At 50.2% G+C, this 10,297-nt stretch overlaps 1 long non-coding RNA gene across 1 annotated transcript; it reads right to left on the bottom strand.

Moving 5' to 3' along the window:
* Positions 1 to 4,000: 4,000 nt before the first annotated feature.
* LOC107182422 lies at positions 4,001 to 8,646 on the bottom strand. The gene is made up of 3 exons (XR_001513143.1): positions 8,637 to 8,646; positions 4,775 to 4,777; positions 4,001 to 4,089 (listed from the first exon to the last, which is right to left on the bottom strand). It is a non-coding gene; the product is annotated as an uncharacterized LOC107182422 (long non-coding RNA).
* Positions 8,647 to 10,297: the final 1,651 nt, after the last annotated feature.

The raw sequence follows: 10,297 nt of genomic DNA, 5'->3' as shown, positions 1-10,297 counted from the left end.
GAGACACACAGAGTGGGGAGTTCAGGGAGCTGGGAACAGCATTGACCCAAAGCTAGGAAGTGGGGACTTCAGTCCTATCAGGAAGGGCATTCTGCCAATAACTTGGCTGAACTTGGAAGCGGGTTCCTGCCCAGAGCCTTGCAGCCCTGCCGACGCCTGGGTTTCAGCCTTGCATGGTGTCACCCTACACCAGTGGTTCTCAACCTTGGCTGCACATTAGAATCACCTGGGAATCTTTTTAAAATCCTGATTTCTGGGCCCCATCTTCCGGAAATTCTGTTTCTTTGTTTATGGGGTGGGGTCACAACAGTAGTAACAAAGAAACAGAATTTCCGGAGGATGAGGCCCAGAAATCAGGATTTTAGAAAGATTTCCAGGTGATTCTAATGTGCAGCCAAGGTTGAGAACCACTGCCCTAGAACCAGCTAAGCTGTGCTATGGCCAGACTTCTGCCCCAAAGATACTGTGAGATAATACACTGTGCTGTTCTAACTGGGTGTTTGGAGTCCTTTAAATCTGCTAAATTCATAGCAATAGAAAATGAATCCAAAGGAGGGACCTGGAGAATAAAGAGGAGGGAAAAGAGCCAAAGTCAGCTGCCTCGCTGCCATGCGACCAGTTCTCCATGTCCCCTGAGACGGAAGCGGGCCTGCTTCCATAAAGGCAGCGACCACTTCCCGCTTGCTTGAGCCAAACATGTTCGTGTTTGGCCTCAGCTTCAAGGTGATGCGTTTTATTTGTTTGGCAGTGTCTGGAAAGTTTATTTTAATCTCCTTTGGAGTCAAGAGAGTATGAGAATGGGGAAAATAGACTCTCCTCAGTTAAAAAAGTCAAATTGTGCAGAGTGGGTTGAATGTTCAGGCTTTCTATGTGATTCACACTCTTTGTGGAAGGATAGTTTGGTTTAGGTTTTGGGGGAAAATTGATAAGCACATGCCAGATGGGATCGGGAAGCAGCCAGCGCTGTCCTTTAGGACTGCGGATGGGGGAAGTTGCCTGATCTGGGGCGGGGCGGGGCGGGGTGCAAATAGCTCAGCCAGTTTCCGTGTCCTTATTTGCGGGGAGCTGTTGACAACACGTAGCCGTTCTTGGCAGGGAATTCCACAACTCCAAGTGCTCTCATTCACATATTCTTATTTTCCTTGAGTTTTTAATTACTACAATGCTGCATTCTGTTGGAGTGATCTTGGCCATTTTAACTTTTTAATGTCAGTAAAGTGGACTTTTCTGGCTGTTTATGCCAAGAGATAAAAAAACAAAACAGACGAGAATGTGCACACCTTTCCTCAGACTACCCCTGCCACCTGGCGTTTACTCAGCTTCCGGAGAGCAGTCGTGTTTCCGAGCATCAGGCCGTCCTTCCCAGCCCCTTCTCTGGCCCCTCAGAAAACCCAGGGAATCTTGTTCTTTGGCCTGTTGTTACTGTGCTTCATCTCGTTACTATTAGAAACCACCCTCTGGGTTTGAAGAGCCCTTCACCCTAAGCTCTGGCAAACCTCTGCCGTCCTCCTGGGAAAGCCACTTACAGCCTTGGCTGCAGATTCGCTGGCTTTGGGTCGGGCACCTCCTTATAAGGGCCACCCAGCCAGCTGGTGCCTGTTGAGCTGGGCTTACCAGTCAGATGCCCATGTTTCTCTGGGGTGTTTGCTCCTGTTCTGCCAGCTGACCGTGGTCAGAATGTTCCAGTCTCACCAAGAGGCTCTAATAGCGTGAACCTCGGAGACTTGGGTAGTTCCCCACCCCTGTGCTCCCTGCCTCTCCCCCCTGCAGCCTGCTCTGGGTCGAAGCGGTTCTAGGGGGAAGGCCCTTGCTAAGGCCCCAGGCAGAGGAGGCCGCTGCCTCACCTCCACAGAGCCCGAAAGCTCACCTGAGCAACCCTTTCTTGAGGAAACTGTGTTGGGCCCATCTAGACAGAAGGGCAGTCAGAGGTCTCATAAGGGCAGCTTCTTCAAATTCTGCCTGGTCATCTACCTGCTGAGTCTCGGTCAAGCCGATTACCTCCCAGGGTAGTTTAAAAGAGCGTTAGCTAGCATGGATGGAACCGGAGAGTATTATGCTAAGCAAAATAAGCCAGTCGGAGAAACATAAATATCGCATGATCTCACTCATATGTGGGATATAATGATCAACATAAACTGATGAACAAAAATAGATCCAGAGACAAATGGCAGGGGAGGTTGGCCGGGGGGTCAGGGTGGGGGGCAGTTAGAGAGCAACCAAAGGACTTGTATGCATGCATATTAGCATAACCAATGGACACAGACACTGGGGCAGTGGGGGCTTGCCCGGGGTCAAGTGGGAAAAAGGAGACATATGTAAAACTTTAGACAATACATACATAAAAGAGCATTCGCCGCTAGTTTGGAATGGTTGTGTCATATAAGAGCAACCTGTATGTGTGCGCGGTGCATGTATCTGGTTAGTGCAAGTTCAGTGAGTCTGTGGCTCCCCGAGCGTCTGTCAGGCCAGGAGCAGCCTGACTGCACATCGCATGTCACAAAGCGTTTCTTCCAAGTGGTAAACACACACACAATCCATATTGTGTTTTAAGGACTGAGACAATAGTTCAAAGGATTTTCCGAGCTATTTTTAACATTGATGTCTGGAAGGAAAATGATGTCACATGCTGGGAAAAGTGTCCAGATATTCCCACAGACCACAGCCGAAGAATTCTGGTTTTTGTTTCTCTCAGAGCTGGGATGCCTCAAAAAAGGTGAGTTTCAAGCCTCCCATTCCAAAAAGCCTTGCAGCTTAAACTGTGCCTGCAGCTGCCTTCTCTCCTGTGGTTTGTCAAACAGACGGGAACACTCCTGCAAGCCAGACGCCTGGGTGGGAGTGAACAGCTGGTGGCAGGGGAGTGTTCTTCCGATGGTGACCTCAAATTCCAGAGAAGCAGAAGGCCAGCCACATTAGAAGTGACGAGAAAAAAAAGGATGATTATGTTGAGATTTCCTTCCTCTGCTCTGTGGTCCCGGACGGTTACTGAGCCGCGCTGATTTCCAATCATCTCATTGTGCTATAGGGCAATACCTACCTCAGAAGATCATTGGGAGGCTTTGCTGATAATGAGTGGCAACAGCTATTGCAGTGCACAGCACATACGAGGTTAAACAAATATAAGTTCTCATCTCTCCTTCCCTCTGACCTGGCTTCCACCATGCTATATTGTCTACCAGGGAGCCCGTTACGAAGGTCTCCCTAAACTGCTCAGGTCTGCTGCCTTTAAGTGAGGAAGAGCAACCAAGAAATAAAGTCAAGGAAGTGTGGAGAAGGAGGGGGAAGGACAGAATGGTGGCTTGTTCTGCTCCCTTTGGGGAGTGGTGGTTTCATTTGCAGATGAGTGAGAACCTCCCCTAGTCCATGAGACACTCTGTGGGGGGGTTTCATCTGGCGGGGGGGGCAAACTGTCCATCAGAGGTCGGGCAACCAGGATTCCCGGAACAGCCCAGCCTGGCCTGCTTTGGCATTTAGGTGCAAGACGATGGCCCTCCTGGGGGGTCTCTGGCCCTCTTCTTGGTGAGAATTGTATTCTTCAACATCTCATTTCACCTTCGCCCCTTCGCCTGGGTTTCTCCTTTGTTTGCTTATAGCAGAGAGACTGGAGATAGCTGATGATCTCTTTAGAGGAAACGGGATGCTTTCCTAGGACACTCCCCGGGAGGAGGAGGGGGAGCGGTCACCCAGGGGGAGACAGAAGGCCCTGCCATCAGAGCCTGGTGCAGGAAGTCGCACCTGCCCTTTCTCTTGGAGGTGCATCTTGGGTCAGCTTTGGGTGAGGGTGGGTGACAATTTCTCGACTATCAGGTAAATCTGGAAACTGATCCAGCTTCCTCCCCTCTTCTGCTTTCTGCTCATTCAATAATTATAGCTCTGTGACTTCATTTTATAAAAGCAAGAGTCTCAAAAATGGTCCATGTGGTGACTATGGCGCTGGGACAGTTATGTCAGCGTAATCCTTAAAGAGAAGGGTGCCCTTTTCTTATAAGGATGACGCTCCTACCTGATCTCGTCTGATCTCGGACGCTAAGCAGGGTCGGGCCTGGTTAGTACTTGGATGGGAGACCGCCTGGGAATACCGGGTGCTGTAGGCTTAAAAAAAAAAAAAGGATGACGCTCCTGCCTACTGGTGGCATTATATTCAGACCAGCTTGCTTCACGCTAGTCAAGCTTTAGGCTTGGTCATTGGTCTAAGGGACGTGGGGACGGGCCCCGATGAAGCAGGCTAGGATGGGTTTCTCATGGGTGCCCATCAGTGTGGGTGCTGCTGGTAGAGGCACAACACTTGGAGAATCACGGCTCAGACGTCCTAAGGAATGAGTTGGGAAGTCACGTGTGAGTGGTTTTCCATTCCTTCCAGGCCCCAGAGCAGCTGAGGATGTCCGGGGGAAGGGGCGATTGGAGTTGTGGCTGGAATCCTAGAGGGAATTGGATGCCACTCATGACTGTCACCATTGGAATAAACAACGTGTGCCTTTTGTTCTTCAGGAGCGGTGGGGACGTGACCAGATAAGGGTGTCCTCCCCAGAGGCACGTCCACACACGGCTCCCTCACGTCTCCCATGCCGCGGCCTGTTCCCCATCACCGTCCAGCCGGGCCTGCCCTGCCACCAGTCTGCGGCCTGGGCTGCACAAGCGATCCTGGATCGAGGCATGTTTTATCCATCATGACTTAGTTGTTACCATACACAGTGTTTATTTTTCTTCGTAGAAAAATGCAAGCTGTGTGCCTGCAAATGCTGGAAGCTCAGAATATTCCATTTGTTTGTGGAGAGACAGACTGGATGGCACAATTTCAATCAGACACTGAGCTGCAGCCTGGCATGCCCCTGGGGAGTGTGTGTGTGGGGGGGTGAATAATAGCACCGCGTGCTCTTCTTCCTGAGAAGCCTGCACTGTGTGCTCAGTTAACTCATTAGTCCCTGGCAGGGGTCCTGGAGGGTATATTCCTCCCATGATGGTTCCAGGACTCTGGTCCTTCCTCTTCCTGGGGACAGGCAGGGCAGTGTGGCACAGGCTGGGCCCCATTGATTTACTCTGGGTAACAGGCCTGTGTCATTTTGGTTCCCAAATGGAAATGGCCCTTTTCTTCATAATTATAAAAGTAATAAATGATCATTATTTTTTTCCTGGAAGCAAAGATTGAATACCAACATTAACCTTCTCCTCCTTCCCCTTCTCCTCCTCTTCCTCCTCCTCCTCCTCATCATCATCAGTCTTGCTGTCTGCATCTATCTGTCTATCTATCTCTAACCTGCCCATCAATTGTGGCATCTCCCTGGGTTAGCACATGTGGACCTATGTCCTCCATTGTGATGGCTGAATATTATTCCATCATGTGACTAGCTCAGCCCCAGAGTGAGGGACAGTTGGTTGTTTGCCAGTCATTTTTTCTTTTATAAACTGGGCTGAATTGATAGCCTGTATACATACATATGGTTTAGCCCCTTTGTTTTCTTAGGCTAAACTCAGCAGTGGAATTGCTGGGGGAAAGTTTTTAAAGAACATTCCTAAACTGCCCTTCTAAAAGCCTGTGCCAATGCCACCCAACCCCACAGAGTAACACCCTCACAGCCCAATTCTTTGTCACTTTCTTTTAGATTTCTGAATGGTCAGTATACCTTGACATGGGAAATCTTTATGTAATAAAGATTTTTTATTTCCTTATTATAAATTGTAGTTGTAATAAGTAGTTTATTATTACAGTAGCATTATTTGGCTGTTTCCTTATTTCAGCTTTTTGCTATGAAAATGTTTAAACGGTGAGAAAAGTTGAAATAGTAATGTAATGAACTCCCACATAGATTCCATCTAGATTTAATTATTTCCGTAGCTGTGTATGATTTATCTATCTCTATCTCTATGAACGTGAATTTAATTTTCTTTTATTCTTTCTTTTTCTTTTTTTTAGAGAGAGTGGAAAAGAGAGGGAAAGATGAGAGAAATATTGATGTGAGAGAAACACATGGATTGGTTGCCTCCAACCAGGGCCTGGGCAGGGGAAGAGCCTGCAACCAAGGTGTGTGCTCTTGACCAGAATCAAACCCGGGACCCTTCAGTCCGCAGACCGATGCTTTATCCACTGAGCCAAACCGGCTAGGGCTCTACGAATGTGAGTTTAAATTTTCCTAGCAACTATGGTTTTTTATCACACCTAAGAAAATTATTAATAATTTTATATCATCTATGTCTAATTACAGTCAAACTAACCCAGTAAGTATATGCAGAGTATTAGTTCAGTACTAGAGGACCTGTGCACGAATTTGTGCATGGGTGGGGTCCCTCGCCTGGCCGGCACTGGGGCTGATCGGGGTGATGGGGTATAGGCTGGCTGGTGGGACGGACCATGGGAGGTTGGCTGTGGGAGTGCACTGACCACCAGGGGGCAGCTCCTGTATTGAGAGTCTGCCCCCTGGTCCTCAGTGGGTGTCATAGCTACTGGCCCGTCATCCAGTCGTAATGGTTGCTTAGGCTTGTGTATATATAGATAACAGCTGCTATATACTATGTGGACACAATACTCAAGGTCTCTCCATCCTGGTTTAGGGGTCGCAATCAAGGGGACTGTGTTATTAAGAGGTGCTGAGGCTTGAATGCAAAATTCTTCAAGGAATGAATTTGAGAGGTGGGAGAGGCCAGGGTAGAATTTTCTTTTTCTATTGTAAGTTTTCCTGCAAGTTAGCAAATTTTTCTGCAGTGGTGGTGTCAGGGCCAAAGAGGCAAGAAACTGGACATCTGGGGAGGTGGTGACTGCCCTCCGGTGCTGCGGCCACAGGTAGCCCCGCTCCAAGGGCACTCGGTGAGCTGCCCCAGCGGCGGGAGGTGGGATCTTGGTGTTGGGACTGGAGAGAGGGACAGAGGTGGCCGCACAGGACCGCTCCGCCCCAGACAACGCGGGCATGTGTGCGGGGCTGTTGTGGTCTCCCTGGATGAGGGCCTGGGCATGCTGCCGCCTGGTGCCTGCTCCCTGTGCTGTCACCTGTTTCTGATGCCCCGCGGGGGAAAAAATCTATGCAAAGGTTTGGTCTGAAGTTTCCGAGTCTCTCGCTGCCCGGAGAGTCCACTCCATCGGGAACCCCCGTGGTTTTCAGCAGCGATGTCTAATGAGCTGGGCCCGAGAAGACGGCCATAAACGCGCTGGCCCGCTTAACCGAATGCCCTGTCTCTAGCTCCGACGACAATATGTGTTTTATGGCCCCGCTTTTTATTCGCTCCCAGCTGAAGGCCAAGCTGCGTGGCTTTCTCGTTGGGAACGGTGGGATCCGGGCCTCTCGCTTGCTCGCCTCTGAGCATCGCCCATGTCCTCCGCCGCTTTCCCGGCACTAGACCCGACCCCTCGCCCCGAGATCTCAGCGGTGGCAGCGGTGTGCGTCTCCCAGCTTACCAAAGCGGCCGTTCCCCTTCGTGCCGGTTGGATTTATATGAAGTGCGTTATGTAAGCCGGCAGGGTGTTTTTTAATGAGACCGGCGATGCCAACCTAGAAACGTTAAAACCCCGGCTCTTCACATAAAGCAGATTAAAGTGGAGGGTGCACCGCAGGGGTATTTCTGGGATGCGTCTCAGAGTTGGAGTTCTGCTCTGTTCCGAGTGTGGCTTCCTTTTGAAACATCTTTGCATTAGGTTTGAAATCAGCAGTGATTTGTTATTTGGTGGCACAATAGAGAGAGGGAGAGGGAGAGAGAACAAGAGAGAGAGAGAGAGAGAGGTGTGGCTGGGCATCAGGCATCAGGGACTTGGGGGTCAGTCTCTGAACCACTCCCAGGCTCAGTTCCCTCCAATCCTCCTCATCTCTGACCTTGAACGTACCATTCAGCTCTGGGACTCTGTCAACACAAACGAGCTCTTTAAAACTGCGATATTGCATTTTTTTATTACATTTACTAGGATGGTGAACATAGAACCATGAGTTTTATCTTTAATCATAATTAGAAGGGAAAAATAAAACTGAATAAATGATATCTGTAAAATATAGGTGCCATAACTAGGCTATGAAAGAAAATTTGTTATAGCTCAAGACTTTTTGAGAATTATTTTATGGACAAGTGCTAATTCTCCCATATTTGAAATATGCAAAAATCTAAAGGATGCAAAATTGAAATGCTTCAGTGATCTCTCCTGACGGCCTGAAACTGTTAGCATGTGAGCATCTATCCATCCACCTACCCATCATCCACACACCCACCCGCCCATTTATCTATCTACTCATCTTTCCCTCCATCTACTCCCCTCCGACCTCCCTCCCACTCATCCACCTGTCTATTTATCTACTTATTCACCCACCCACCCATCCATCTAGTCATTTGGTCATTCCTTATACATTTTTAAAGCACCTACTGTATATAACCATGTTTCTAGCTTCTGTAAATGTGATGCTTTAACATCTGCCCGGATGCATATTTGCACACAGTTGTTCTGGACAAACCGATGCTGTGCTGAGTCCCCTTGCCTTGGCGTCCCATCTTCCTCATTGTCTCCCATGTCCGGGGTGGGGTGGGGACTCCTCCTCCCAGAGGTGTGCTTTTCAAATACAAAGCGGCCAGTCCAGAGCCTACATCCCCAACCACCTCCTTTATTGGTTTCTCACGTTTGGGGCCACTATCCACCTGCCCTGTTACCCCAAGGCCAGATGCCAGGTGACTAGGAAGAGCCTCTATACCCAAAGCCCTTTAAGTTATTCCAACAAGCAAATCCCCGGCCTGCTTATCCTGCCTTGCCTGTTACTTCCTGTGAAAACCACAATAAAAGCTCGTGTCCATGTTTCCCCCTCACTCCCTCTGCCTCCTGACCAACTCTGGTGCTGCTTCTCCATATGACACCCCACCTTCTCCCCTCTCGCCGCCTCCGTGGGCGTGGTGTGCCCTCTTTTCTTGGGAACTTTGAGTAGCAAACTATATCATGTTATGACAGTCCTCTCCTGATTTGTTGGCTTTACCACACCTGAATAATATTGAAACCCCTAGCATGTGCCAGGCACTGTGCTAGACACTGCAATGTGAAGACAAGCCAAGCGGAGTCCCTGCTTTAAGAATCCTTACCGTTTGGATGGAGACACAGAGGAGCCAACACAGAGTGACAGCGTAGGCAGGGTGGGAAGTGCTGGATTCATGGTTTTGCTGGGAGCACCAGGGGAAGGGAGCTGGAGAGCGCTGTTTGGGGCTGGATCTTTGAAACACAAGAAGCTGGGAAAGCACCTGGAGAGGCACAGAGCCGGAGCAGCCAGGGCGGAGGTAAGAGGGGGCCCGTATTTGCTGGGGCTCAATGCAGGGTGGGGGTGGCAGGAAGCCTCAGGGTGGTGGCTCCAGGGTTTGAAGGCCATGCTCGGGGTGGGGGACATGAATCTCTGAGTGATGAGGAGCCAGTGAAGGCTACCTCCTCTTCTAGACCAGAAGGGAGTAGGTGTGAACTGGCAAGTGGAGGGAATATTAGGTGTGAATATTTCTCTTTCTCTCTGAATCAGGGGTGAGTGGAGGCTGAACATGTAAGGCAACAGGAGCGAGTTGATGGTGCTACAAACAGTGGAAGTGTAGCATCTGTGGTTGTGTCTGAGTGAGCCTCACTGCGCACATGCTGGGCCTCGGGGCACGGTGGGAGATGCACCCGGAGGTGAGTGACACAGGCTTTGCCCTCCTGGAGTGTATGGTCCGGTGGTGGAGTCAGCAGCCTTACCCCTGGTTGCAGAACAAAGCCGAATGGGGGAAGTGCTCCAACAGCTGTGAGCCTGAGCCCCAAGGGATAGGGACCAGCTTCCTAGAGGACATGGCATTTGAGGGTTAAAGGCTGTGTAAGAGGCCACCAGGCTGAGAAAGAAGGGGCCTGATCCTTTCGCAAATACGGAAGCAGAAGCCCTCTCAGCAGAAAACTAGAAGGAAACCCCAGGGGTGGGAGGAGGGGCTGAGGCCAGTGTGTGAACAGCACCCGCGGCTTTCCCGCCATCTTTGAGAGTGCAGAGCCTGGCAGGGACTGGGCAGTGATGAGCATGTTTCCGATCACGTCGAGCTTTTGATCTGTTTTAATTACTTGTTTCCCTCCGCCAACACACATTTGGCTCCCTGGTGCTGTGTTTAGCCAGCTCCTCTGCTTGGAGGTGCGGGGGCGATGGGCCATGCACGTTTCCCACAGGGAATACGAATGCCCTGCCTTTCTCTTGGCTTCACACACATGGAGCTCCTGCTCTGTGTGGGGCGATGAGGCGTCAGGAGTGCCCGGGTCTCCGTCTCAGGTTGCCTCAAATGCTTCTGTCTATCGGAGCCAGTGAAGGCTACCTCCTCTTCTAGACCAGAAGGGGAGTTCTGGAGGAAG

This window comes from Myotis davidii, unplaced genomic scaffold (genome assembly GCF_000327345.1).
Source record: "Myotis davidii unplaced genomic scaffold, ASM32734v1 scaffold556, whole genome shotgun sequence".
NCBI classification, from domain to species: domain Eukaryota; kingdom Metazoa; phylum Chordata; class Mammalia; order Chiroptera; family Vespertilionidae; genus Myotis; species Myotis davidii.
Note: the sequence above shows the minus strand (reverse complement) of the source record. Positions and strands in the feature narration are given on the sequence as shown.